Below are 16,870 nucleotides of genomic sequence, written 5' to 3'. Positions count from 1 at the left end.
AATCTTGAAATCTGGGCACAACATTTGGGGGCTCACCCGGGGTTCCCAAGACCATGTAGGGATCCTCAATTCGTAGAATCTGCGTGGCCGCGGTAAGTGTCTGTGTGTTGTGTTTGTCTGTTCTGTGTGCTTTATCTGTTCTGTGTGAGCTCACTTCTGAAATCTGTATTCGCCCACATTGACCGTGGACGCACATGGGGGTCAAAGGGCGGGAGGAGTCGGGGGACGCCTCGACCCTCCATCTGTAGAAGTAGCCTTGCTTCCGCGAAGTCGGGAGGTCTGTAGGCAGGTGGCTCCCGCTGGCTGGCGCGCAGCCATCATTTTCGGTTATCGCTTCCATGGAGCTGGAATACTGTATTTTAGGGCCCCTTTAGTTTTCTGTGTTCGTATGTTTCTTTCTGTGAACTTACTGGACGTTATGGAATAGACTCAGACTGCTCCTTTGGATATTGTGATTGATCAGTTCAAGGAGATTGCGGGAGGCTTTAGAGCTCCCTCAGGAGTTGGGAAGTTGTTATTGTTTAAACTCTGAATATCTGGTGAAAGCATGTGAGTGTAAAGGCAAGGGAGGGGTCCCCGCCCGCCCGAGCGCACCCCAGGCAGGGAAGGTGAGCGGGGTATCACTGTGCCTCGGGCCGCAGGAGAGGAAAGATGCGCCTGGATGCGGAGGCTAAAGCCGGCGCGCAGAGGCTGAGGCTGGCGCACCTAGACAGCTTGCTGCGCAGTCGGGGCGCCCGGGGGCAGGTGTGCAGGAGCGCGGCGGCTGCCCCGGAGCCCGGCCGCGCCGTGGGCCCAGGCGGCTCAGCTGCGGCGGCGGCCCTGGGGGCTCGGCCTCCGGCCCGGTCGGCGGCAGGCGCTGGGCCGGAGCCGGAGCCCGAGCAGCGCGGCCTGGAAGAGGCCGGAGGCCGGGAGAGGTGGCGGCAGCCCAGGCAGCCCGAGCCCCGCAGCTTGGGCCTGCGCTCGGCGCCATGGGCGGCGGCGCGCCTTCGGGGGGGCGGCCCTGGGGGCTCGGGCCGGGCGCGGACAAGCTCGTTTGCGGAGCCTGGCGGCAGCGGCAGCCTGCGTTAGCCGGCGTTGGCCCTGGGCTTGTGGCAAGTGAGTGGAGCCAGGTGGAACGCGGGGGGGGGGTGGGGGGGGGGGGCGGCGCGTCGCTCACGGGAGGCGGGAGCAGCGAGGCCCCAGTCGGCATCGGGTCGGGGGAAGGTCCCCCGCGGAGCCTGAGGGCCGGACACCCGGGAGGCCGGGGGCGGCGGCGGCTCTGGATGCGAGCTGGCCTCTTTCCATGGAGATCGCCCCAGCTAGAAATGTAAAAGTTTTAAAATGCATCTGGGATTTCTGTGCACGTGTAAAGGGAAAATACCAGTTTAAAAACGAGTGCGCATAGTTTTGAGTTGAACCTGACCATTTGCTGTGTACAGAATAAAAACCCGAGACTGTTTTGGCCTTAAAAATGGCAGAGATGAACCTGACAAAGAAATGTTCGGATTGAATTGGGAAAAATTGTGTTATTGTGGTAACTAAATGCCTTTGCTTATTGGTACAGCCACCATTTTGGGCTCCAAGCCTTGGCATCCGCCACGTTGGCCGCATGGTTTGCTGCTTCCCTGGGGGCCGCCATCTTGAAACAGCAAAGGCCCCGCCCTCTGATTTAGTCAGGGGTGGAGCTTTAAGGCAAAGTTTTATGGGACTGCAAGTGTGCTTGTTTTGCGGATTTATTTTTAAGCTAATCTCTTAAATCTAAAAAATCCTGCTTTCCTTAAACTAAGGACAATTAAAGGTTATGTCAAAGTCTTTAAAAGGGACTGATAGTAGTAATCCAATTTCTAAAGTCAGATAGAAACTGTGGCTTCATACTGATCTAGATAATGTGTTTACCCACAGCTGTGGTTTGGATTGCATGCTGTCTCTGCTTCTGTAAATTGATCTGTCCTTAATGCTTAAATATGTATCCTTGTTATTGAATTTGAATATGTTGTCAATCTGAGGAATGTTAATTATTTACATGTCACCTAAAAATTAAGGCTAAAAGTTTTAACTAGAAAGCATGGCTTTGATGTGATGGGAGGAAAAAAAATGTTAAATGAATGATAGACCAGTAAGCTGGAACTGGTCACTGGTGGTGGATTGTGAGAAGGGCTGGACACTGCCTAACTTCTCCTTCCTTGATACCCCTAAAACATCAGAGGGTACTTCTGGCCTCGATTTTCTTGGTTTTGGATTTGTTTGTTTGTTTGTGATAAAAACCATTTCTATCTAAATAAAACATAGATCAAGAATCCTGTCCTGGGATGTGGGAAAGGCCCCCACATCTGTTCCTGTCAGGCCCCCATCAGGGGACTTGGGGGCGGTGTTCCTGTTATCTGCTCAAGAGCCCAAGACTGTAAAGATACTTGTTCACTGAAAAGGTGTAAGTATGTTTGTAAACACCTCTGTCTGTTTGTTTACTGGGAACTTTGATTTTCTATGTAATATTCTGTGCTGGATTGGGATTTTGGAATTCTAATCTGATTGGAACATTTAAGGATGGGGCTCACAGTTCCTCAAGGCAAAGACTTAATGGGCCCTTCCCCCTGCCTGTAAAGGAAGACAATGGGCCTTGAAATCTATAAAGATAGGCAAGAATGAAGCTGGTCAGGCCCCACCCCCTATCATTCCTGACTTTCTTGCTACAAGAATTGTCTCTTTTCTTGAGAGGGCTCCAGAGGGCGCACGAGGACATTTGGCTGCGCCTCGGCGCCACCCAGGAGACTGGCCCAACCCCAACTCCTCATCAGCACAGACCAGAAGATTGGGTCTACATCAAAAGGCACCACCTGGAGCCTCGATGGAAAGGTCCCTACACCCAACTCCGTGGTGCTGACGACCCCCACCGCTCTCAAGATAGACGGCGTCGCGACCTGGGTCCATCACATCCACGTCTGGTCAGCAGCAAGCTACGGCGTGCTTGACCTGCCTGATGCTGGTAACATTGAATAGTCTTTCTTCTTATGTAATTCCTCCAAAATTTGACAATGCTAACATGGCAATACATTTCTTTGCATAGATTCAATAAGACCAGTTCCTAATAGTGGTTTTATTAACGGAAAACTTTGACTGGAGTATCATGTTTTAAAGAGCCCTGTCTGAGCTCTAAAGACTTAAAGCCAGTAAAAATGCCACGAAGAAAGCCTGGTATCCTGCTTGGAAGCCCTGAAGATGGCTGGCGCTGGAGCGTCAGGCCCATGCCCTACGATCACTGGCGATTGGTAAGAGTAGAAGGGGAGCAGTAGGGATGCCTCTGCATTCCTGCGGAGCCCCCACACGCTCTGGGCCGCAACAAGTAGGAGGGCTACTGAGATGGGCTTAAAGCCTGGAGCGTGGGCTCAGGTGGAGTTGCTATAGGTGAGGGATTCACCTAACTCAGCAGATACTGCAGGCGGGCCTGATGGCAGCTGGGTGGCGTGGCTTCCTGGCCCTACGGGGCACATTAAGATTCAACCATGAGATTCCAGCAAAGGTAGTCGGTTACCATTCTTGTTGTGTTTATGCAAACATCAGGAATCTTGATTTGGCTTTTTGATAGCCATGGAGGAATTTTAAGAAGAAAAATCCTATTTCAATAGAAGTTGTTAAAGCTAAAATGGTTTCTTCCCCTTCCACCAGATATGCCCAGTACGGGCCTCTAGCAACGGTGGAATAAAAATTCAATCCGTCTCATGATTGAGCCGGAAGTTCCAAGACAAAGGGGGGAATGAAAGGGCGAAGGCTACGCCCTCCACCTTCCCCCAGGGTAAGGGCTACGTCCTCCATCTTACCTTGGCCACGTGTTGGGCAAGGAGCTTCTTCACGGAAGTCTAAGACTCTGCTAGCCACACCCAGGAACGGGACATTGACTTGTGCCTGGCCAATCGGCAAAGCACAGTCCTTTCTCCTCCCTTACTCCAACCCCCCCCCCCCCCCATATAACCGGTCCCTGGGCGGGGTTGGGGGCGCTCAGCCACTTGGTTTTGCCTTGGTGTCGGTGAGCCTGGTGGATGGGGAGCCCAAGTTAACTTGAAATACAGATTCTTATGCTTTTGCATCGAATTGGCCCCCGATGTGGTTTCTTGGGAATCTTGAAATCTGGGCACAACAGTCTAATGCGATGTTATTAGGAGCTGGGGGCTTTGGAGGTAAGAAGGATTTGATGAGGTCCTGGGGGTGATGCCCTCATGCTGGGATTAGTGTCCTGGTAAGAGCTGAAAAGAGCTGGCTTCTCTCTGCCCTCTGCCATGCGAGGACACAGCATGGCGTGGGCAGTCTGCAACCTGGAAAAGGGACTCACCAGCCCTGGGCCATGCCAGCGACCGGAGCTAGGATTTCCAGCCTTCAGAGCTGTGAGAAATAACTTTCCATTGTTTATAAGCCACCAGCCTCTGGGACTTTGTTACAGCAGCCTGAACAGATTAAGACACCCCCATTCAGTCTATTCTTTATAACACAGCCAAAACAATCCCGTGAAAACATAGGTCAGACTAAGTCACGTCCTCTGCACAGAAACCTCTGGGGACTTCCCATCTCACTGGGACTAAAAGCCAAATCTTCGCAAGGCCCCCAGGACTCTCTACAGTCTGTTAATGCACTGTCCCCTGGAGCCCACCTCCGCGGCTTCCTCTTCCCCTCACTCATTCATCTCCAACTAACACCAGAAGCACAATCCTTCCTCAGGGTTTCTGTCCTCCCTGTTCCCTCTGCCCAGACAACTGTCCTTTGGGGCTCGACTCAAACATCGTATGCTCAGGGGTGCTTTCTCTGATTATTAAATTAAAAATTGCAATGTAGTCCCTGGCACAACCTAATTTTCTTCTCTCCTTTATTTTCCCCCCACAACATTTACCATCTAACTTATTATAGATATTATTCATTTTTTAAGTGATCTGTTTCCCCTCCTTAGAATTAAATTTCATGAGAACTGGGATTATTGATGGCTTTGCTACTAAGATTATTACTGTCTGTTTTGTATATCTACCATCTAGAATCCTGGCATCCAGTAAGTGATCAATACTTATTTGTAGGATGGATGGATGAAACCTGGCATCTTTTAAGTGATCAATATGTATTGATAGGATGGATGGATGGATGGATGGACAGATGGATGGGTAGATGGACAGATGCGTGGACGGGTGAGATGGTGGAGGGGTGGATGTGTACACAAGTAGAATAGGAGTGCAGAGAGGAAGAGGGCACTGGGCCTGGCCTGACCTGAGGGGCTGTGGGAAGGCAAACAGCTCTATTCACCTGGTCATGCTTTTCAGGAGTCAGTTACACAATGGATATGTCTCCTTCCCACCTCATCCTTCACAACAGTTTTACAATGCAAATTCCACCCCCCCCCCCCCCCCCCCCCCCCCCCCCCCCGCAAAGCCCTCTTTTCTAGGTAGCATAATTGTCATCACAGGAAAGATCAGCATATTTAGGTCTCATCTTTTTATGAAAGAAAAATGAATAACTCATCTTAAGCTTAACACTTCCTTTAATATTTTGACAGGAGAAAACGTACAAGGAACCTCTAGGTCTCACAAAAGATTTTCAGGGTCCCCAGACATCTTGTTTCCCAGTGTTATAAAGACTCCACTAAAGGTCTTGGTTTTTAACGTTAACCCGTAGGGATGACAGCCTGTAACATGTTGTGGCTCTTCTGGCATGAACTACTTTGTTATAAAAGCTTTCCTGTGTATGACTGGGGGAATGACTTTCACCTGGCCCTATTTCTGCCTCAGTGGTCATATTTACCTTTGTTTTCCAGAAAACATGTTTTAATTAAAGAAGTAATTTAATTGTTGAAGATATATCATCTTCTGTACATTGTCCCAGATGTGCACACACACACACACACACATTTAAAGTCATTCCTGAGGTTCTGAATTAGTGAAACAGACTCCAGCAAACCCTCTAAGCTGAAACATATTGACAACATACATGCTTTTACATAACTAAACAGCAGGCATTCTACACGGCCGCATCTGCTCTCATCCCTGCTCCTTCAGACATTCAGCGCTATTTTCTATTTCTAGTTTGTATTTCAAACAGTATTAGCTAAGAAAGAAAGGCATTTTGTTTGTCACTGTATATTTTTAGGTATTATTTCAACCATCTTTAACAACTTCAGGAAGAAGAAGTATTGACCCAATCATATGTGGGTTTTTTTGCTAAGTGAGATTTCTGCCTCTGAAAAGGAGCTTTTAAACATCTATCAGCACATTTTTAAAGTGCTGCTGAGAATTGCATGTCTTTAGCCACCCCTGCTGGGGGTGACCGCAGAGGTTCCTCTTCCTGTCCTGGATACTTAGTTTGCAAATAAATGGCTCACCGTGATGGCTTCCTAATGTCCTTGAGCTTATATTTCAAGGTACAATGGATACTTGGGATACATTCCTCATCCAGGACTGTGACCATAGTTCACATTTCAAATCGTCTTCTTGGAAGGATTTCGGCAACTTGATCACTTGGGTGGGACTGTTGTCGTTTTCAGTATCACAATATGTCTGACAAGGAGCACAGCCCAGGAATAACAGAAATGCTGGCTCTGCTATTTTCTGGGTTTGGCCTATGCTTGCACCATTAGTACTACCCCCCTTCATGGTTTCTTTGCAAGAATCACATTAAGTTGCTTGTCCACGCTGTCAGAGGAAGGAAGACAACGAAATCTATACATTCACTTCACTAGAGCTGAGTAAAAGGTGAAATGAAGCAAAGGGCTTGAGTTTGACAGTGAACAGGCCAGTGGCGGGGAGGGGGGGAGCTCACTCTGACCCTTGGATGTGGGAAGTCTCTGGATCCTCAGGAGACCTCCCTGGCATTGTGATGTCTGATGGACAAACTCTATGTGTCTGGCTCAGTCAATATTTTCAATATTGGCAAGGCATAATGTCTTCCTTATTTTTAGGGAAAAAAAAAATCAAAACTCTAACATCTAGTTTCTTCTTTGCAAACAATGGATGTTCTGGTTTTACCCTCCAGGCATGGTGGGCTGTCCATTTCAGGGCCCCCTGGTCCGGTGAGGGAAGTTCCTCATAAGATCTCCCTGAGAACCAAATGAGCACTGTGTATAAACTGAAAAGCCACACCAGCGTAAGAAGTGATCCCACTGCTCAAGAAGATCTACCTGTGCCCAGAGGAGTAACCTTGCATGTACCCACTCTCAAATCCACCTCCAGTTCCGTGGCAAATCAGAGGGTCATGATCTGATAGGTGAATCCTACCAATGAGTATTTGAAATGCTAAGTAGACCGTTGCCCCTCTGTCCCCTGCCCTACGTGGGGAGGAGGCGGGGGGACATTTCCCTTTAAAGAGGAACGGGTGCCATGGGCAGACTTGCTTTCCCCTTACAGGCTGTTTGCTTTGTGGGCTCATCACTGCCTCCCCATGAACCCTGAGGATGCCTCCTGAGGGCGCTCTGCCTGAACCCCAGCGAAGGTGCCCTGAGAGCCTCGGCGCAGCTGCTGTGGACCCCTCGGACCTCATGCAGAATCTTCCAGATCCAGATGGCCAAGGGTAGAACATGGGGGGCTCCGCGTGGAGCTCAACATTTCAAGGTGAACCCACAGGCGCCGAGCTCTTGTCAGGAAATGTGTATTTCCCGTGACTCCAGAGCATGGGGCTCTGCACCTGCTGCCACGGTCCTCACGAAGCAGCCTGATCCATGAGGGGCTTCTCTGAGCAACACAGACACAGTCTCCTTTACGTGCATAAAGGTGAGTCCTCCTGGGCACGCCCAGCCGCCCTCTGGGTTTTGCCTGGACTGTGTCCAGTGCGTGTCTTCCCACAGGAAAGAGACAGGAGGGGGAGAAGGGCGCACACGCTGAATGGCTCCTGGGCCAGACTTCTGTGGGCTGGTCTGCTCTGAAGGTATGTTAGATGCCATTTACATGCAGCCGGCCTCCGTAACAAAGGAATGCAAATCCTCTTTCTCTGCCTCCTCCAGGGGGGCCCACTCCTCTCCTCCTCTTCCTCTCTCCTTCTCCCTTCTCTTCTTCTCTCCCTCTCCCTTCTCTCCTTCTTTCCCTCTCTCCTCCCCTCTCTCCTTCTCTCCCCCTCTCCTTCTCCCCTCTCTCCAGGCCACAAATCCCTGGGACCTCTCATTTCAGGCTCTAACACGGGATCTGTGCCCAAGGTTGAGAGTTTTGACCCATACACATGACCAGGCCCTTTAATTTCCTCCTCTGCCATCAGAAACACATGGCACTTTATTCTTTCCCTCTCGGCTTCTAAAATAATTGTTTTCATTCTTGCCAGCACATAACAAGGTTTGACAATCAGAAATGATTTCTTCTCTATAACAGTAAAATCTTAGAATCTATACATGGGTGACCAATTCTATTGAATTTATAGTTCTACTTAAAGCAGAAATAAAAACTAACATAGCCCCAAAGAACTAGGCTGCCTTAGTCAGTAATTGCATCAAACCCAAAACATGAGAAATAGGTTATGTTTATTGCTTTAAAGGAGCACCTGATTTCAGGGACCTCCTCAATAACAGACGTGTTTGGGATGAATGAGGACGTTTCCTCATATCAACAGTGAAAACTCCAACATAAATATTGTGGGTTCTGACCTCCAGCTTCCTCGTAGAGCAAACAACTGCGCCCCCCGCCACCCCTGAGAAGCCGTTCACAGCCGGTGTGTCATTCTTTACCTGCCAGGTCTGAGCCGGCATGTCAGCCCGTGCCTGTCCCACCGGGGACAGCCTTTCAGTTACATTTAGACAAGTGGCCACCATGGAAGTAGCCCTAGAACATCCTCTCACCTAGTGGTCAGATTTAAGTGTGCTCAGAAGCAGACATCACAGTTCCAGCACCTGCTGAGCCTGCATCTGGGCAGACTGGGAGGTCGAGGCAAGTCGCCTATCACGCACAGCCCTTCTTCCTGAGCCAGACCCCCCTCTGAGCACTGCCTGGGCCTCCACTTCCTCCTGTGTCAGATGAACAAGCCGGACTGGACAAGTGCATCTCAAATTCTAATGTGTACACACACACACACACACACACACACACACACCCCTAAGCAATCTCTGTCCATCATTTTTAGGGCCATGATTATTTTACCCACTGAAATTGCTCTTCTGTGTTATCTTGATCATCCGAAGACAACATTCTAAGGTTCTAGTTTAAATTTCTTAAATGTTAAACTACGAAATTTGAAAACGTAAAGGATAGAGAAAACTATAAGACGCCCACGGACACAGGCTTAGGATTTAACAAGTGTTAACATTTGCAGAGTGGCTTGCACATCTTTTTAAAGTTGCCAGGCCCCGCGCTGTTCTCTCCCATCCTTCCAACCCTCTCTGACAGCTCGTCTCTGTTTCTCAACACGCTGACCTTTCCCTGCCGCTTCCTAAACCTTGGGGCTAAGAGACCGCAAGCACGTGATGGAAGCGCATACCCTCACCGGCGGTCCCCCTGGGTCCCAGTGAACAGCAGTTTTCATCATCTGAAGGTCGTTACCCCTTCACTTAGGTTCCGATGCTAGACGCTGAGATTGGCTTTATGTTCAGACACCCGGGAGGAAGGTGGGGAGTGGACTGAAGTGTCAACATCACATGCTCCTCGTTCAGAATGCAACTTTAAAGTCTTTTCCTCTAAAGTTCAAGGACGATGTTCTTTCACATGAAACCCAGCATGGGGAGAAAAAAGAATGAAGCAAATTCAGCTAATGGCACGGATGCAGGGGAGCAGGGAGTTCTAATTCTGACAATACTGTTCGACGTGCTGGTTCTCTTTGCAGCTTTTATTCCATATCCAGAGGAAATTGAATACCACCCGATTCTTAAACATAAATTGGGTTTATAAAGTACTTCCATGCACATAGTCCTTCCCTACTGGATGCTACCATCTGATGACAATATCCTCACAGACTGTCCTGTTGCCCACTGTGTCCCCAGCATCCAGCACAGTAATGTTTCCCCTAAATGCAAGGCTACTTGGGGAAGAAGAGGAATAAGCAAATCTATGGGTTATCGGAGGGCCCTGGATGTTTTGACAAAAAAAATAAAACCAAACAATATCTTGAGCCATTATAGGATAACAAGATAAATTGTCAACCGGCTTAGAACAGCTCTTATGTATGTTGTACATGAGCTTTCTCACTATGTAACCTTCTACCTTCCCATATGTGTGAAGCAGAGGGTAGAAGACATGCTCTTTCCTCTTTTTACTTTTATTAAATTGACTGGGTGACATTGATTAATAAGATTATATAGGCTTCAAATGTACATTTCTGTGATTATTAATCTGTATATTGCATTGTGTGCTTAAAAACACTTAGCACCGTCACCCATAGGTCTACTCTAACTCTCACTTCTGTCCCATTTACTTTTGAAAATAAATATACATATAAATAAATACACTAAAAATAAGTGATAGCAACACAACGTTAAGGTTTCGAATACTCTGTCTTGGATTTGCCTCTGTGAACTGATTGGACCCACCCACACCCAGCCCCCCTCCACACGGGCAAACTGCGAACAGCCGTTAGTATCCTCAGGGGTCTCTCAGGACCTCCTGGGGGCTTTGGGTTACATGGGTCACGCCAGGCACTCAGCACATTATCTCACGGAATCCCCACAGCAACTCTGTGAGGCTGCCGCATTGGTTTCATGAGATGGATAAGGACGTGTAGGCTCAGCAGATGTTAAGTGACACCTGAGTTCGCCTCTAACACTGCGTCATATTGTGTCCCTTTTATTTCCTCACTCTCCTAACTCTTTCTGTGATCAACTCTAAACGTCTGGCCTCTGTGATGCCCTGGGGCCTCTAGCAGGGCTGGTATTGACCTTGAAACCTTTCCTTTCACTAATGGATGCAGGTGTGGCTTGTCTTAGGATCCAGCTCATTCTGGAAACTAACACACATCAGCCACTCGGCTGGCACCTTCTCCAGAACAATGATCCCTCCCATTCAGTCTTTACCTTTGAAGCAAATCAACCATTAGAGCTTATCAGAAACCCAGTTTCAGGGAGAAGTGAGGAAATGAGGTGTTTAGAAGATCGAGAGACACATTTTGGAGCTGCCCTTGCTGTATGGAGCAGGGTCCATTCATACTGCAGCTCGTGCCTTGTCCAAACAACTTTCGCTGCTGAGTTGGGAATGCAAATCTAATAATGCCTGGTATCCCCATTCTCAAAAGTCAGAAAAACCCAGATTTCTATGTAAATCTTCTCAAATGTTGGTTTGTGAATGGCCCAGGTGAAATTTATCTGTGGGTCAGTCTACATCCTCGGATGTAGAATATGAATTAGGAAAGTAAATACGTTGCCTGAGGCAGCATAGCACAATTGTGAAGAACATGAACTTCCAAGCCAGGTCGCCCACGTGCAGATCCTGGACCCGTCACTCACTAGCTGTCCTGTAACCTCTCTTTGCCTCAGTTTCCTCACGTGTAAAATGAAGATAACATTAGTACCTACTAATAGGGTTAGCGAGCATTAAAGAATTAACATTCATAAAGTGCTTTCAACAGCATCAGTTAAGTCTAACTAAGTGCTTATTTTAAAACATAAAATAACATATCCCAAGAATACCTGTCCAGGCTAGCTTTATACCTCTATTCTTCCTGGATGGCAGGTGGGTTAAAACTTCTCACTTGGGCTTTAGCTAACCGGGGTGGAATGATCTTTTAAAATAAAAGATTCCACAAAAATAGGTGGGGAAAATGAGCAAACTTTAGGATGACAGTTTTGGTGTCAAAGCCTAAAAGACAGAGGGACTTCCATATCCCAGCACTCAAATCTGATAGTTTTGCATGGAAAGGAGATGTGAGACAATTAGAAAGTAGTTCTTTCAACTCTAAATAACCCTCTACAAGACCTGGGCAATTTTGCAAAAGAAAAAGTAGTTCTTTCTCTACAGAGGAAAAACAAATAATTGTTTAATTCTCGAATTTGGACTGACCTAAGTTGACCTGCAGGTCTCTGATGGGGCACAGTGAAAAGTTAGGCACAATGCCGGGCGTTTGCGTGTGTTCTCTGCTCACAGGAGGAAAAGGAGCCCCTGCTTGCAGCATGAAAGCTCAATAGACTCTTCTCTTCTCCATAGACAATTAACTTCCATCTGTTTAAAGCTCCCCAGGGACCCCAGCATCCCATTTAACCTCCTTTCCACTAACCCAGCGTGAAGTTAAGAAAACCAAAACCCATTTGAAACCCAAGCCTTTACACATCAGAAGGCCCGGGAGAGCCTGGTTGACCTACGGTCACCACAGGAGACACAGTGACGCAAAGAGGGACTTTTAGGAACAACTGCTGCTTCTAGGACCATGAGTCAGAGACTTAATTCCTGCGTTGGTCCAAGAGCCAGCTTGAGCCCCATAAGATGAGGGATATAAAGGGCATTAGAAAATAAAAGCTTCAATTCTACACGCTGTTTAGTCAGAAAGATGGAAGCATTCCCTGTGTTAAAGAGGAAAGAAGTCTGTCCGTGTGATTTGAAATAACGTAGCGGGCAGGGCTCGCGGCCCCTCTGAGGGTCTGGATATGGAGTGGACCCCAGCTGCTGGGGCGACTGTTGGTGCCTCAAGATGAGCAGCCTTTTTAAAACAGATCAGATGATTCTCGTGGTGATAAGGCTGGACACGCTACTTCCAGTATGTTTTCAAACAACTTGGTTACTTGCAACCTAGGACACGGGGCAGTGTTTTGGGGGAGAGTCGGAACTCTGAAGTGGGGGAGACCGGAAGCTCCTACACCCACCTTCCTACTGCCCTGATGCCTCCTCTGTCCCGCTCACTGCCTTCCCACGCCCCTCATATCCTGCATCTTATTTTGCCATTTTCTGATCTCCCGGTCTCTCCGGTAAATCTTCTTCTTCAGGATGCTTCACTCCTTATAAAATGAGACCAGCAATTGAACAATAGTTTATCTATGCCTAAGTGCAGGGCTAGCACAGCTATTGTCCTGGACGATAACAACACACTTCGATAGAACATCACAAGGCTTTTGTGTTAATTTCATAAGATATAGGTTACACCTGGGCGCATGAATCACTCTTTTATGAATTTACAGCATCCACTTCTTCACTTTTTACAGCAAACCATAATGGGTACCTACCTGTGCCGAGCACTATTAGTCCCGGGGATACTGAGATCAGTAATACAGCCACCAAGTGGTACAACCGGGAGATTGGCATGGGCCACGCGAGCAAGGCAGTGAGAACAGGGCAGGGTGAGTACTGGTGAGCGAAATGCCCTGGAAGCAGGGGCCACAGCCTCCTAATGAGGTTGCTGGGGCTGAGGGGGAGCAGGCAGACAAGGCGCCTAGAGATGATGCTCAAGCTGGGCATGAAGGATGAGTAAGTGTCAGGCAAAGTCAGAGGGAATGGCATCCCTCATAGAGAGAAGAGGCGCTGCAGAGTGACGGAGAAGATGTGCACAGGGCTTGTTGCAAGATCTCCTAGTTCCCGGGTCTGGTTGGAGCAGGAGAATGACTCCACTCACTGTTGTTGGCTTTGAAGGTGGTTGAAGGGAACCAGGAGACACAGACTATGGGTGACCTTCTAGAAGTGCTAAAGCACGGCAATGAATTCCCTCCCAGAGCCTCCTAAGGGAATCAGCATTGCCTACACCTTGATTTTAGCCCAGTGAGACCCATGTTGGACTTCTGACCTCCAGAACTATAAGGTAATAAAACTGAATAATTGTAGGTCATTAAGTTGGTTGCCCAAGGAAACTAGTACAGGAGGCTTTGCACCTCTTGGCTTGAGTTAGTTAGCTAGGCTCGGGGGCGGGGGGAGGGGGGGGCGGGCAATACTGGGACATCCTTGCCCCCAGAAGACGGTCACTGTGCAGTGAATGGCGCTCTCTAAACTCTTGCTACCCCCTGGGTCACTGGGTGGTCAGCCCCCACTGTGGTTCTTGCTGTCAGAGCACAAATATACAGATGCTAACGCAGAGTTGAACATATGCAGGGGAGAAGCAACGCTAACAAAGAACTCATGAAGAAACTCAAAGACACAGCCTGAACAAACCAAAATAAGGATTTTTAAGACCACACATGTGATATTAAAAAAACAAACAAAAAACTAACCAAAGTATATGTGACCTACTTCAAGGAAAGTAAACAGATGAAAATTGCAATCTAAATGAACAAATACATTACATGGTAATGAACCATGAGACAATTGTGTGTTAAGTGCCTGCCATAAACTCAACCTTTGATTCCTATTGTGTCCTCATATATTTGATCGTATTTCCCCCATATATGATTCCATTAGAGACTCTGGCAGTGTGGGGTAGGAAGGGGGATAAAAAAAAAATGAGTGTTCACCTAAAGTAGGTGCCTTATCCACACGTTAGCTGCCAAGGCTGTATGTGTGCCCAGGTCTTGGCTTTATGTCCAGGCATTATTTATTTATTCCCTGCAAGGTGCTGTGGTAGACAGAAGATATAATCTTTGCCCTCAAAGAATTTATAATCACTTATGATCTAATAATTGTGTGACTGTCATTACAAAAATAACCCTTAAATTGGCAAAAGGATTCATGACCAGGCTGTTCTGAAATAGTAAACAAGACTGTTACATTTCCTGGTAACACCCAGTCATCATCTACAGGTTTCAAACTACCGCATTTGACAAAGAATTGGAAGTGACTATACATTAAAAGCAAACAGAAACAAAGATGATGTGTTATTGATGTTATATTGTAAGTTAATGGGGGAAATGAATCAAATTATAAAAATTTGTTTTAGGCACAGTGGGTCAGGAACACAGTTATTATATAAATTAAAGTATACCATAATTAACGTATATCTATAAGTAATTACTAGTATATACTCTGGTATATTACAAAGCATATTTATATAGTAATTATAAATTAGAGTATATCTATAAGTAATTATATACTCTGGTATATTATAAAGCATATTTATATAGTAATTATAAATGAGAGTATAGCTATACAGTAATTAATTGTGACATTTCCTGGGACTCAGTGGATTTCCCCTAACCACATTATCCCTCCGAGGTTTCAAATGAATAGTGTTTTCTTAATTATGACCCAGGAAGCCTTTTTTAGGTTTGATCTTCTAAGTCTAAGACAAAAGTTTGAAAATGTTTAGCATGTGCTTCACTTGGCTATGCTTTTTCTAAAAGTAAACTATTCAAATTACAAGCAAACATGAACTAGTAGTTAATTTCTAATAGCAAAATAAAGAAGGAACACAATTTTGAATAACATTTTTGAAAAATGACAAAAACCCAAGTCCAGCTTTGTACATTTTTCATTAATTTGGTTCCTATCACTTGTTGTTGTTTTTTTAAATATATTTTATTGATTTTTTACAGAAAGGAAGAGACAGGGATAGTTAGAAACATCGATCAGCTGCCTCCTGCACACCCCCTACTGGGGAAGTGCCCGCAACCAAGGTACATGCCCTTGACCGGAATCAAACCTGGGACCCTTCAGTCCGCAGGCCAACGCTCTATCCACTGAGCCAAACCGGTTAGGGCCCTATCACTTGGTATTTAATCTAACACTCGGTTTCTCTAACAGGGACAAACAGAAAACCTCTAAGCATTTTGGAAAGAGTCAAGCTCTGGGTCACATGCCTTGCTCCAGGCTCCCTGAGACGAAGGCCATGTGACTAACACCAAACGTTTTCTCACGTTCTCTGGCAGTTTATACTTTAAAGAAGGGACGAAGAATAACAGATGTTTATTAAGCATTTGCTGTCTCAGGTACTCTGCCACAGACGTTTCCATGCTATTTTCTTTCATCTTCACAACAACCCAATGAGGCAGGCGCTCCTGTTCTTCTCACACAAAGGAGGGAAAGTGAAGGCCCAGGAAGGAAGCCACGTCTGCCAGTCCTCACAGCTGCTCAGTGCCGGTCAGAGGTCAAGTCCAAGCTGGCTGAACCAGGAGTCTACTTCTCCACGCCCCCCCCTCCCCCCCCCCGCCCGTGCCTGCCTCCTCAGAACCTCCACCCAGCTCCCCACACCCCACTCACTCCAGAGCCTTCCATCAGGGCGGCATGAGAGAAGAACGGAGCACATTTATCACTCGTGACTACTTTTTCTCAACTCTGAGGTTTTCTCTGACCAACCAGGCTTATTCACTCAGTCTGGATAGTGGCCCTGGAACTGCAGAGGGAGGATTCTTTCCGTTTGTCAGCGTGGCTTCTGCCAAAGACTTGCTTTCAGTTTTTAAAAAGATTGGATCTCTTCCCCTCTCTTTTTGGAATGTCTTTAAAACCGTGTTTCTCACTTAAAAAAAAAAAGAGAGAGAGAGAGAGAAAACCAGGCTTCCTCTATCAGATGCTTTTGCTCACCAGCCAGGAGGAGTTAGGCTGGCATTTCTCTTTTTTTTAAAATATATTTTATTGATTTTTTACAGAGAGGAAGGGAGAGAGATAGAGAGTTAGAAACATCGATGAGAGAGAAACATCGATCAGCTGCCTCTTGCACATCTCCCACTGGGGATGTGCCCGCAACTCAGGTACATGCCCTTGACCGGAACCGAACCTGGGACCCTTCAGTCCGTAGGCCGACGCTCTATCCACTGAGCCAAACCGGTTTCGGCTAGGCTGGCATTTCTTTCTGTGCTTGTTCTTCTTGAAATAATAAGGGATTGCAAATTGAGGGATGCTGCCTTGAGAGGACAGGGCCCCATTCCTCCGTGGAAAATTCAATTCCTTATCATTCTGCGTATGTTAATATGTCAGGTGGCCAATAAGTGCTCTGGAAAGCACAAACGCATGCTGAGATGACGGAGGTGACGCTAAGGTTCACCAGGCCAGACAGCTGAACTATACTGATCGCCGCCTTATAATCAGATTATATACTTCTGCAAGCTTTTCCCCATATGGTATATCATCTCAGTTAACTTCAATCAAGTTTATAAAACATACGAGGCAAGTCTACT

The 16,870-nt window shown here is 47.0% G+C and overlaps 1 protein-coding gene across 2 annotated transcripts in view; it reads right to left on the bottom strand.

Annotated features, from left to right (window-relative positions):
• The window catches only part of NCALD (neurocalcin delta), a 316,714-nt gene that overhangs the window by 93,023 nt on the left and 206,821 nt on the right, over positions 1-16,870 (bottom strand). The window lies entirely within an intron of this gene.

This window comes from Myotis yumanensis, unplaced genomic scaffold (assembly GCF_028538775.1).
Source record: "Myotis yumanensis isolate MYYU_CA2020_CCGP unplaced genomic scaffold, mMyoYum1.0.hap1 SCAF_15, whole genome shotgun sequence".
Classification (NCBI taxonomy): domain Eukaryota; kingdom Metazoa; phylum Chordata; class Mammalia; order Chiroptera; family Vespertilionidae; genus Myotis; species Myotis yumanensis.
The sequence above is the reverse complement of the archived record's forward strand: the minus strand, read 5'-3'. Positions and strand labels throughout refer to the sequence as shown.